The sequence below is a fragment of the Pyrgilauda ruficollis genome, unplaced genomic scaffold (genome assembly GCF_017590135.1).
Source record: "Pyrgilauda ruficollis isolate IOZ18807 unplaced genomic scaffold, ASM1759013v1 scaffold28, whole genome shotgun sequence".
Classification (NCBI taxonomy): Eukaryota; Metazoa; Chordata; class Aves; order Passeriformes; family Passeridae; genus Pyrgilauda; species Pyrgilauda ruficollis.
Window position 1 is genome coordinate 1,185,294 of NW_024524155.1, and position 11,396 is coordinate 1,196,689.

Here is an 11,396-nt window from a genome sequence, read left to right on the forward strand (position 1 = left end):
GGAAAAAGGCTATGGTTTCTTAGTATGAGGAGTCTGGGACAAAAACGTTCTGTAAATGTACCCAAAGGACTATTTTACCTGAGACAGCACACCCTCTGATGTTTGTCCATGGAAAAACTACAGCTGGGTCTAGGTACAGCTTCAGGGGCTTGAGGTGATTGGAGATGTGTTGCTGTAAGAGTTTGTTTGGCCCAAGTTTGGGAATTCAGAGTGTCCTGCAGCACCACAGTGACTTTTGAATATTCCAGCAAGTTCTACCTCCAGTTAGAACTGTCTTAAATTGCAATGCTTTAGCTGTGGAAGAAAAATCAGTTCAGCACAGCATTGTGCTTTCTGGCTCAGAAGATCTCAGAGCTGCAAATCTTGGAGGTTCTAGGATCTGTGGGGTTTAGGGAAGTGCAGTGATGTGCTTGCCTTGTTCTTGTACGTGTCCTTGAGCATCCGTACTTGACCAGTTCTGCTCTGGGAATATACAACTCTGATTTAACTTGAGACCACTTGTTTCAGATTATTTGTTTATTTAAATATGTTATGGTACTAGCTTATAAATCCCATGAGGTTTAACAAGAGTTAAAACCGTCATGCCAGTTAAACATGCTGCTTATGTGGTAGTTCTGTTTTGTTTTATGTTGCTGTTTAGTACTCAGAATGATGTCATTCATGACAAGGTTCTTCAGCTGTGTGAGATAGAGCTATGTACATCAGTGAGGAGCCATCAGTTTGATGGTTATCAGCTCTTCTGCCTGTCACTGGTAAAGAGATTAGCACTGATTTCAGGATCTTGAAAGATATAAACTTGTCTTGCCTGTCCAGCTAAGAAGTTACTGCAGTTCTGGTTGCAGTAGGAAAAGTGAAGAGAGGGACTGGGATGTGAAATTACGTATAGGATTTAAGAAGGTAGGGACAGTTGCTGCTATTAGTTTCTGTAGGTATTTCAGGTTTTCTTGCAGTGATACTGCAAGTTCCTTACAGTTTGTAATGGCGACTGCTGCCCAATAGTAGTGGCTAACAAATCAAATTTTAAAACTCTCTTCCCCAGTTTTCACATGATAACTAATTATATTTCTTGCCTTTTTGTTTGTTTGTTTGCTTGCTTTGTTTCTGGATTTACTTAATTTCTCTTTTAGTCATTAGTTTGCCTATTTGGGGTAAGGAATTGCTACTTTTCTTCACATTCTGTTAATCTATCTCCCTGCTTGTTAAAAGTCATTTTAGATGCTGCTAAATTAGAAATGCATTGTAATGGTGTTAAACTCTTTCCCTGACCAGTAAGAAGCAAAATAAGGTTTTGTTTCAGGCTTAGTATTTCTCTTGCAGCAAAACAAATCCAGCATATTGTATTACTGGCAGAAATAGTATGGTGCTGATGCCACGTGACCCACATGTTGCTTTTTGCAGTTTGTGGGGGTTTTAGTTTCAAAGAGTGCCTAGGTTAGTAAAAAAATAAGGGAGTTTTCAGATCTTGCTAGAAGAGGTTAGGGGAGAAGAGAAAATACACGTTTGATAGTTCTCTGGGGAAAGAATCAACAAATTATTCATTAGAATTTAAAGCAAGAAGATACACGTGAGCTGAGAGTGAAGGGGAAGAGCATCCTGCCTATAGATCACAGATATGTGTAAAATTAGTTGCAAACTTGAGAGATATGCTAATGGATCTTAATGCTACCTATTTTTTAGTCTGCTGAACACAGAGCAGAACAGATGCTGCGTGTTGATGGCAGTGAAATGCCATAGTGCAATGATTTTAAGCTATGAATTGGTGATCTGACTTGATGCTCACTTTAGTGCAGATCACCCAAATCAATGCAGAAGCTTCTTATCACTTTTACGTCTGTTATCCTATGTGGGCAATTGATGTTTTGAAACTTACCTTTGAAACAAGCAAACAACCCTTGTTGGCTCAGACTATTGACAGATTTAACCACAAGCTAATGTTGCAACTGACAGATATTCCTGTAAGTATGACTGCTGCCTTTCTCCTTTTCCTTTGAAAGGAAGATGGTTTTGAAGGAGTAAAAGAACCAGAGTGTTGAAGCTTTATTTGCAGAACAGATACTGCTATGGAAAGAACCAGCGTGAATACTCAGTTGTTAAGATGATTCTCTGCTGCTTTCAGCCATCAGTTTTTTAAGTGACGGCATGCTTGGCATGCTCCCTGCTAGTTTTGTGAGGAAGCTCCCTGCTTGCTTCATAACAGCAGGCTTCTGTTTTCCATGATGATTCTTGATGTGGACCTTTGTCCTTAGAGACAGGTTAAAATGCAAACTGACAGTTTCTGCAGAGTGGTGGCCTTTGGTATAGTAAAGAATATTATATATTAGAATTTTGAAAATAGTTTATATGTGTATTGGCTTTATTATTATTATTATTATTATATATGTGTATTGGCAAAGTTCTTTAGCAGGGGAGCTACAGAGTCTTCTGTGAGAAGATGCCAGAAGCTTCCCTCATGTCTGACAGAGCCAATGCCAGCCTGCTTCAAGATGAATCTACTGCTGGCCAAGGCCAACCCTGCCAGCAGCAGTGGGAGCACCTCTGGGATAATGGAGTTAAGAAAGGGGGGAGGACTGGGAATTCTCCCTTGCAACTGGAGAGGGGAGTTAGAAAGCATGAGAGAAAAATCTGCAGACACCAAGGCTGGTGACGAAAGAGAGAGAGAGAGGAGGTGCTCCAGCCACCAGAGAAGAGATTCCCCTGCAGCTTGTTGTGCGCACCATGGTGAGGCAACTGTGCCTCTGCAGCCCAGAGAAGATCCCACACTGGAGCAGGTGTCTGTGCCCAAAGGGGGCTGTGACCCCATGGGAAGCCTGTGCTGTACCAGGCTCCTGGCAGGCCAATGATAAAGCAGGTTTGCTGGCAGGGGGCAGCCGTGGGGGACCCACGCTGGAGGAGCTTGTTCATGAAAGATTGAACCACGTGGAAGGGACTCGTGCTGGAGCAGTTTGGGAATAATTAGTGCATGGGAAGCAATCATGTTGAAGTTTATGGAGGGCTTTCTCCTGTGGGAGGGACCCCATGCTGAAGCAGGGGAAGAGTGTGAGGAGTTCTCTCCCCATGGAGGAAGGAGCAGCAGAGACAATGTGTGGTGAACTGACTGGAAACCCTGTTTCTGTCCCTCTGCTCTGCGATGGGGAGGAGGTGGAAAAAACTGGGAGTAAAGTTAACCCCAAGAAGAAGTGGGAGGAAGGTGTTTTAAAGTTTAGTATTTTTCTGAGTCAAATCTGTTTTGCCCATGATGGTAACTGGTGAGTGAGCCTTTTGTTATATTTTTCTTTTCCCTGTACAGCTGAGGAGAGAGTGTTAGAGCAGCTTTGATGGGCACATGGATTCCAGTCAGAGTGAGCCCACTGCAACATGAGATATTGCTGGGATTGTTCTTTGATTTTCATAGTATTAATGAATCAAATAATATTTTTTCAAATGTTCACATGTAGGTTACAGGTCTCTAAAATAAAATTTCTTGAAACATTTTGTATGATGTGAAACAGTCACTAAGTACAAGTAACAGACAAGATCATGTAAATTGAATGCCACTGGATTCCTATCATAATGTAGGATGTGTTACTTAAGGGTTTACTCTATTTTATTGAACATCTAAACATGAAAACAGCTTATTGTATTTACTGTGCATTGTTACACTTGGCTGAGTCTTGCCAAAGACATTGTAATATTTATTTCCTGCTTTTCAGAGGAATTAAAACTCACTAGTTCAGTTAATTATTCTGAAAGCATTTTTTTTATTTTGAAACTTAGAGTTGTGGTATCTGTGGCCTAAGATCAACTTCATTTTGGCCACCAGAGTATGTGTACAGCTTATTTTCTTCCCTTTTTTTGTTTGTTAATTTTTGTTTTGTTTACCTGTGCTTTTCCCTAGTAGGCATGTAGAAGGAGTTCATTGGGTCAGGTGGGTGATGGGAGGCTGTTTGTACCTGTGCTGTTACTTGGGTGTGCTACATAAGCACCAGATGACTTGCAGGAATGCTCCTGTGGGTTCTAGAGTAGGGAAGGGATTGAAGGGCTGAGTAGGGTCCATGACTGACTTACAGGCTGGTTGCCATTATAGTTGCTGAAATATATTCTGGAAAATCACATTGAAAAAAGGCATATAATCCTTGTTGTTGACTTCACATGTAGTTAAAATTATCATCAGTGTGTTTGTTTTATTTTTAGCATGGACTAAAATACATGAGACTAGTTCATAATGTCTGTTATGTAATAGAAAAACAGTCAAGACAGTGGCTATGGTATCATTTTGTTCGGTATCTCATGCTAGAGTTGCAAACCCAGGAACAGATCCAACTTCCCTTGAAGAATGGCAGTACTCCCATTGGTCACAAAAGCACGGGATTACACTGTGGGTTTGGAAGAAAGAGTTCAGCTCTTGGAGGGCATTAATTTTTGCACCATGAAATCAATAATAAATTGAGTTAAGGAGATCTGCATAACATGCTGGTAGACAAATGTTATCCTTTCTGTCCTTCTATGTAAATCTGTTGAAGACAGAATTTGATCTTTAAGTTATATGTTCATTTAAATGGTCATATTCTGACTAGCTATGCACTAATTTAAATGTGAAGTGTAAAATAAATTAGAAAAATCTAGTCTGCTGCAGTAATGTAGTATTAGGACAAAGAAGGATTAAGAGGCTTGGTTGTTGATTAGGTCTTTGTAGGGAGAGGGTTGCAGCTACCATGAGGATTTGTGGAATGAGAGCAAGGTTGTATCTGAATCAAAACTGTCCTGGAAATGCTGTATGATACTCCAGTGTGAGAGAATTTAACATGGGATCCAAACCTGCTGCACTTGAAGCAAAGAGACTGCATTTTTAATTTACAGTAGTAATTTATTTAAGCCAATTTACAAGTTCACCTGTACTTTAGCTTATAAATAAAAATGTCCAATTGTAAATGGAGTATTTAGTGCTGAAGGATTACTTCATAGGTGGGCATGTGTATGAATTGCCCTTGGTGGGACTAGAATTTGAAAATGTTCTTAGTTGCCAATTTCACAAAAGAATGATCCTAAGCTCAGATTGGCTTGGTGAAAAGTGCATAGGGCTTTCCGAGACATGGCAGTTGAGGTGTACGGAAATGAAAAGTATTAAAATATTTATTTTATGTAGAATATTTACACAATTTAAAATACCATTTTTTGTTGTTTCAGTTTTTAGTGCATAAAGTTAAATATGTTTCTAACTTTGTATTACTTTTTTTTTTTTTTTATGATGTTCTTGACTTGTTTCCTTTGGGGTTAATCAACTCCGCTTTAGCTTTCTTTCATTGCATTGTTTCCAAATGTATGTTTGACCCCCTTTCCTTGTTAATTCTGATGTTTCAACAGGTGAGAAAGTGAAATCATTCTTCTTGCTTGCCTATTGTATTTGAGAGGAAAGAAAATACCAGTTTGTATTAGGTTTACTATGTTTCTGTTGGTTTTTTCCTATGTATTACACATTTAACTTCATTTTAGGAATTGACTACCAAAAAGATAAATCTAGTTACCAAGAGAAATAGTATCTCATCTTGCAGCTGCATGCAGTTGAGAGATCTGAGAACACTGAGCATAATTAGAAAAGCTAAGACATTCCAGTGGAATCTTTGAAGCTATTAAAAGAAGTTATGCAAAAATAAGTGTATTCTTTTTTTAAGCATTTATTTCTCTCAGTAATGGTATTATATGTAGTTATATACTTCTTTTTGAAAGTTAGTGCTGTTTGAGAGAGATTATATGGCAATATGTGAAGATACATATCTAATGCAGTGTTGTGTCAGATATTATAATTTATGCTTGTTGTAGTTGCCTAAATTATCCCATCCTGTCATTAGTGGCATTGATATAATAAAATCATTAGTATCCATAGAATAGTTTAATAAAGTTGTTAGTATCACTTTTAGAAAGTCACAACTTTTCTTAAATAGTGTTCTTAACTTAAAATTTCTGTGATCTGCAGTTGGACTTGCTTTAAGATGCTGCTTCTCAACGTGTTCTTGTGATTCACACTCAAATAAAATTTCAGGTTCTATAGGAATTTTAAGCATGAAATGATATGTGGATGGGAATGTGTTAAATTGGTTATATAAATTTTTAGATACAAGCATAAGAAACAAAACAGTGTTGTTCATCATGTACTTCTGTAGTGTGCCTCTTGTGTGTGCACAGGCACAGACAGTTTTTTCCATTTGCTCTTATGGCAGAGTATTAGGATGTGGTTTTCCTTGTCTGAGATTTGACATAAGTGCTGTGTGATCAGTTTGCTGCTTGGTACCTTCCTTGTAATGAGGAAATTTGCACTGTGAAACAGCCACCACAATTTTAAGATTTATTGAAATTTTTGTAGCTTTTCTTGTAGAGCTACAGAAATGTGTTCTTGTTTTTATTTTCTTTTTTACAAATGCTACTAGATGAGTGACACAGGAACTATGATAGACATTCAGTTGCTTAGTGTAATCAAAGTAGGCCAATCAAATACTTAGATACCGATTTAGAACTGTTTTCACAGGCACTTCTTCATTTTTTTCCACTTTTTTTTTTTTTTGCTTCTGCTAGTTGTCATGATACCAGGAGATTGCTGACTGTAAGTAGATTAAAACAAAATAAAAATTAGTCTTGAAGTGGTTAAATATCTCCATTCCCATGATCTATATCTGAAGAAAAACAAACAGTATTTAATGCGTCTGTGTTCTTAGATCTGTTTGTAATGGTATTTATTTTCATTAAACCACAGGAATCTTGAAGTTTAACTTCTCCCTTTGCACCTGACTGTATGATGAAAAAGGATGTAGTTCCACACCTATATCCTTCTCAAGTGTAGCCTGCATTTATGTCATTGTTCCTTAAAGAGACATCAGCAAACTCATAGTTCTGCTCAGTTTTATTTTAAAGTATATTTTGATTAAAATTTAAATTTAGCAAGTGGAAAAGCCACTTTCAAGCTTTAAAATTTGCTTTATCTTCAGGTTGAAATTTAAAACAAAGAAAAAAGATAGTATTCTGTTCTCATTTTGTGGTGCTGTGTAAAGTTCATTGTAGGAGATTTTCCATTAATCTCTTCAATTGTCATTTATGGGGAACAAGCTACATTGGAAAAACTGAGCTACAGGAAGAGCTGTGTGAATTCCCTGATGCCCTTGTTCACCAGTTCTCCTTGCCTTATAGGATAATACATAGTGCCTCAGTTTTACTGCTGTGTACTCCGTTCCTACCTTCTTGTTGTGACCACCTGTTGGTTGTTTTCAGGTGTTCCTGACTAAATTAAATCTTAAATTTAAATCTAATTAAACTAAATCCTGACATCTTTTCCTGTGTTTAGGTACTGTGTGAGTGATGTGGGTGTTTCAAGGATTCCCTTACCCTGCTCAGCTGCCTTCAACATGGTGTTGAGTGTGAGGCAAGATGTTTTAAAGAAAAGAAGTGGGGTGGAGTGGTGGAACTCACTGTCCATTTCCTGCACTGTCTCTTTGCTTGCACCAGGTTCTAAGTTAGCTGCTGATCTTGCTAGACATGCCTTGGAGAGCAGAATTGGGCTGGCAGCTCAGCCAGCTCTTGGCCCTTGGCAAGCTCAGGCACCTGCTGAAGTGCTGCACGGAAGGTGTAGCACTGCTTCTCCTTCTTTCTGTTTAGTCTGCTCTTTTGCAGCCAGAGCTCAGTAACCTTGGCTGATGGGCACAAAGGACCCTGGGGAGAGGAAGATACTGCTCTTTTTCACTCCCAGACTTGAATTGAAGGCACAGTGGGTTGGTAAGGCAAGGTTTAAATGGCTCAATTTGAGAAATGCTGCATGTGACAGCAGTAGTCAAATTAGACATAATATAGCTTCAGCTTCATCTCCCACTGTACAGAAATACCCTTGAATAGGGACAGCAGTCACCTTCTGAAACTTTGTTTTTGCATGTTTGAGGAGTTTCCTTTTCTAATGGAAAAGGCCACCTCTAATATCTTAAATTGTGACATAGTTTTCAGTAGTTTTTGAGAGTTATCTGTGTTAGCTTATTTGCTCGCATTAAGAAGGAAAAATAACGCTCCACATCTGGATTGGGAGTGTGTAGTCATATGCTACATCTTGTAGAAAAATGGTGCTTCTTTGTAACAGTTTTTGAGACATATTTTACAAATATTAAAGAATAACAGAAGATTTCATACCTGTACAACAGTTTCAGCCTAACGTGGAATGTAGTTTGTTGATTGTTTTCTTCTGAAAGAGTATTTTTTTGTGAATAGTCTCACATTGTCTTCTGAATATCTCATTAGCAAACAGAGATGTGAAATAGCTGTTGAGATTTTGATTTATTTCTTCCCCCACCCGCTCTTGCCGTCGGTGTGCAGGATCGCGCACCGGTAGATGGAGCCCTGTGCCAGCAGCCAGCTGTGAGCCGGCTGGTGAGCGAACCTGCAGCCTCTGACCCGAGCGCCGGGCGGGAGCGGCTTCTTGCGCATGTGTCTGTGATATGTTTTATTCATGGCAGTGGATATGGGTTTAAAATTAAATGCCTACCGTTAGCTGTGCAAGTCAAGGCAGTGGCTGTGTGCTCAGATGCTTAGGGACCGCTTTGTGCGTTCATGATGGGCAGGCGATTGGGTGAAATGCCCTGATCTGTTCCAGAGTGCTGCAAGGACGAGAGCCCCTGTGGCTTGCCACGTTTATTCTGTTGACTTCTGAGCCAACTGCATGTCCTTAGGCAAATCTTGGTTGAAACCATCGAAAACAGGACCTATGGGAAGCTCTTAAGGAGCTTACAAAGCAGATTAAAATTCAAGTTTTGGGATTTAGTTTTGTAATTTTGTTATTCATATGTGCTAACTGCTGATTTTTAAAAATATATATTTTTGAGTATAGAAAATGGTTGAATAGAGCAGTTCAGAAATTCAAAACCAGCAGTAGCTAATCTTCCATATTGCCTCTTTTGCACTTTGTGTGTCCGCACCCACAGCCCAGATCTGTGTTACGTGGCTCAACTAAATTATACAGTGGACTGGGTTTGTTGACATTTGTGTCAGCCACTTGTAGAACTGTGAAAAATGTCCAAGTTTTTTGCAACTTTATTTAGAAATTGGTTTAACTGTTGCAGTTTTGTATATAGCCAAGTTACTCTAGTGTGAGAACAGTTCTTAAACAGCAAGATGCTAATTTTATTTGAAAGTTTGAAATGCAGTTCTTAATTTTAAAGGGGAAAAGGAGGAAAATTTTTGAGGGATAATAATAACCTAAATTGTTCTTGTGGGAGTTTTTACTGGGTTTGTTCCAATAAGTCTATGCTTGAAATATCTGAGAGATTAGTAGTATTCTGTGATTGTAACAGGTACGCCATTTGTATAACATATGCCCTGCATTTTTTATTTGAAATTCCAAGTGTCTCGATGTTTACATTTCAAAACAATGGGAAGGGTGTGGGTCCCTGGTGTTTTTGCTCTGACTAATATTTCTGCACAGTAACACTCCTATACTGTACCTTAAACCTCAAAAGAAAAATTAAGTCATTCTTAAAGCCTGAAGATTTGTCTGATGACTGTATGAATACTGGGCTACGTTGCAATCTGAAATAATCTTTGGAAATGTGTTTCTACCTGCTGTTCCTTATGTGTGTTAAACTGGCATTCAGATGTTAGGGAATGGACATAGAAGCAAGAATGTGAAAGCATTTTTCAAAAATATTCAGTTAGAATTCTGCTGGAATTGTATAATTTTGTTTGCTTTATTTGTTTTAATGGTTAGTAGTCGCTTTTGCTTATGGTTTGCAAAAATGAAATTACGTTTTTTCTTTCACGTGGCACATAGTTGGATGGGGCTTTGAACAACCTGATGTCGTGGTAGGTTTCCCTGGCCATGGCAGGGGGTTGGAGTAGGTGATCTTCAAGATCCCTTCCAACCCAAACTATGCTGTGGTTCATGGTAGCAAAGTATTACAGCACTCCAGTCATTCAAAGCCAATTGTTTGTTGCAGTCTGGAAAGGAAGCTCTCGACAGGATTCCAATTTGTTACTGTTTCAGTGCTTTTTTAAAAAATCAGACGCAAATCACAGCTATAAACATCCTTGTGCTTTGAAGGGAAAAAATAAACAGTCATGTGTGGGGTTGACCCCAGCCAGCAGCCAAACATCAGCACAGCTGCTCACTTGCTGCTCTCCCCAGCAGGCTGAGGAGGAAAATAGGAGAGTGGAAGAAAACTCACAGTCCAAGACAGTGACAGTTTAATAAGCAAAGGAAAAGGAAGAAAGAACAAACCAACCAAACAAAACTAAAATCAACAGAAATTTATGCAAATGGAATCACTTGCCACCTCTCACCTGCATTGCACCATGGTCCAGCCAGTCTCAGAGAGCTGCTGCTTTGGAAGAAAAACTGCATACCCCATTTCTTTGCTTTACCCAGTTTCCATTGCTAAGCATGACATTATATGATGTGGAATATCCTTTTGGCTGGTTTAGGTCAGCTCTGTCCCCTCACAACTTCTTGCCCATGCCCAAGCTACTCTCTGGAGGGACAGAGTTGGTGGGAAACAAAAGCCTTGATGCTGTGGAAGCAGTGTAGGCAATATTCAGAGCACTGATAGCAGCAGTGTGTTAGCTGTAACCCCAAAACACCAAAGTAACCCCAAAACACCAAAGTACCATGTGTGCAGTTATGAAGGAAGTTAATGACATCCAAACCAGGGTCAGTACAAGTAGTAACTCATCTTTTTAATACTAAAAATACTCTTTTCTAGAATATGTTATGAAAGGCAAATTTGTAGCAGCGTTGATGATAGGCAGATGGAATTTGTAAGAGAGGAATTTCTAAATTTATATAAATACAATTTACTTAAGGAAGTCTCAATTTTTAAATTTCTAGTAATACCTTAGAAGAAATTTTACTTCTATGCAGCAGTGACTTCTGACATGTGAATGAAGTTGCAACATATGTATTTGGCATTAGTGATGTCTTAAGCCACCATTGTTTTTTTCAAGAATGATCATGCCCTTTTGTTTTGAGCCATCACGTTCTTGTGTTCTTTGACTTTTGATTTAGTTAGTACCAGAGGCAGTGATATTAGCACAAATAGAAAACTGTAGCAGAATATAAGTATTTTACTTGAGTGTTTATGACAATAAGCATTCCCTGCCTCTCAAGGGCATGATTTCAAAGTTTAGGTCATGTTCATGTTAAAAGGATGTTTTCTTTGTAGAGGAGGGAGTCTTTTTCAGAAGACGTTTGACAGTAAAGCTTTCAGTGAAATACAGGGTAGAGCTGAAGAGACAAAGTGTTCAGAAAATTACATTCCAATGAATGTTTGCCCTTAGAAGCAAAAGAAGAGCTTAATAATATCGTATGATGCATAAAATGAATGGCAAAATCAACAGAGTGGATCTACTGGTCATTGAAAGGTGAGGGAAATAAGACAAGCTTTCATTAAACTTGGCCT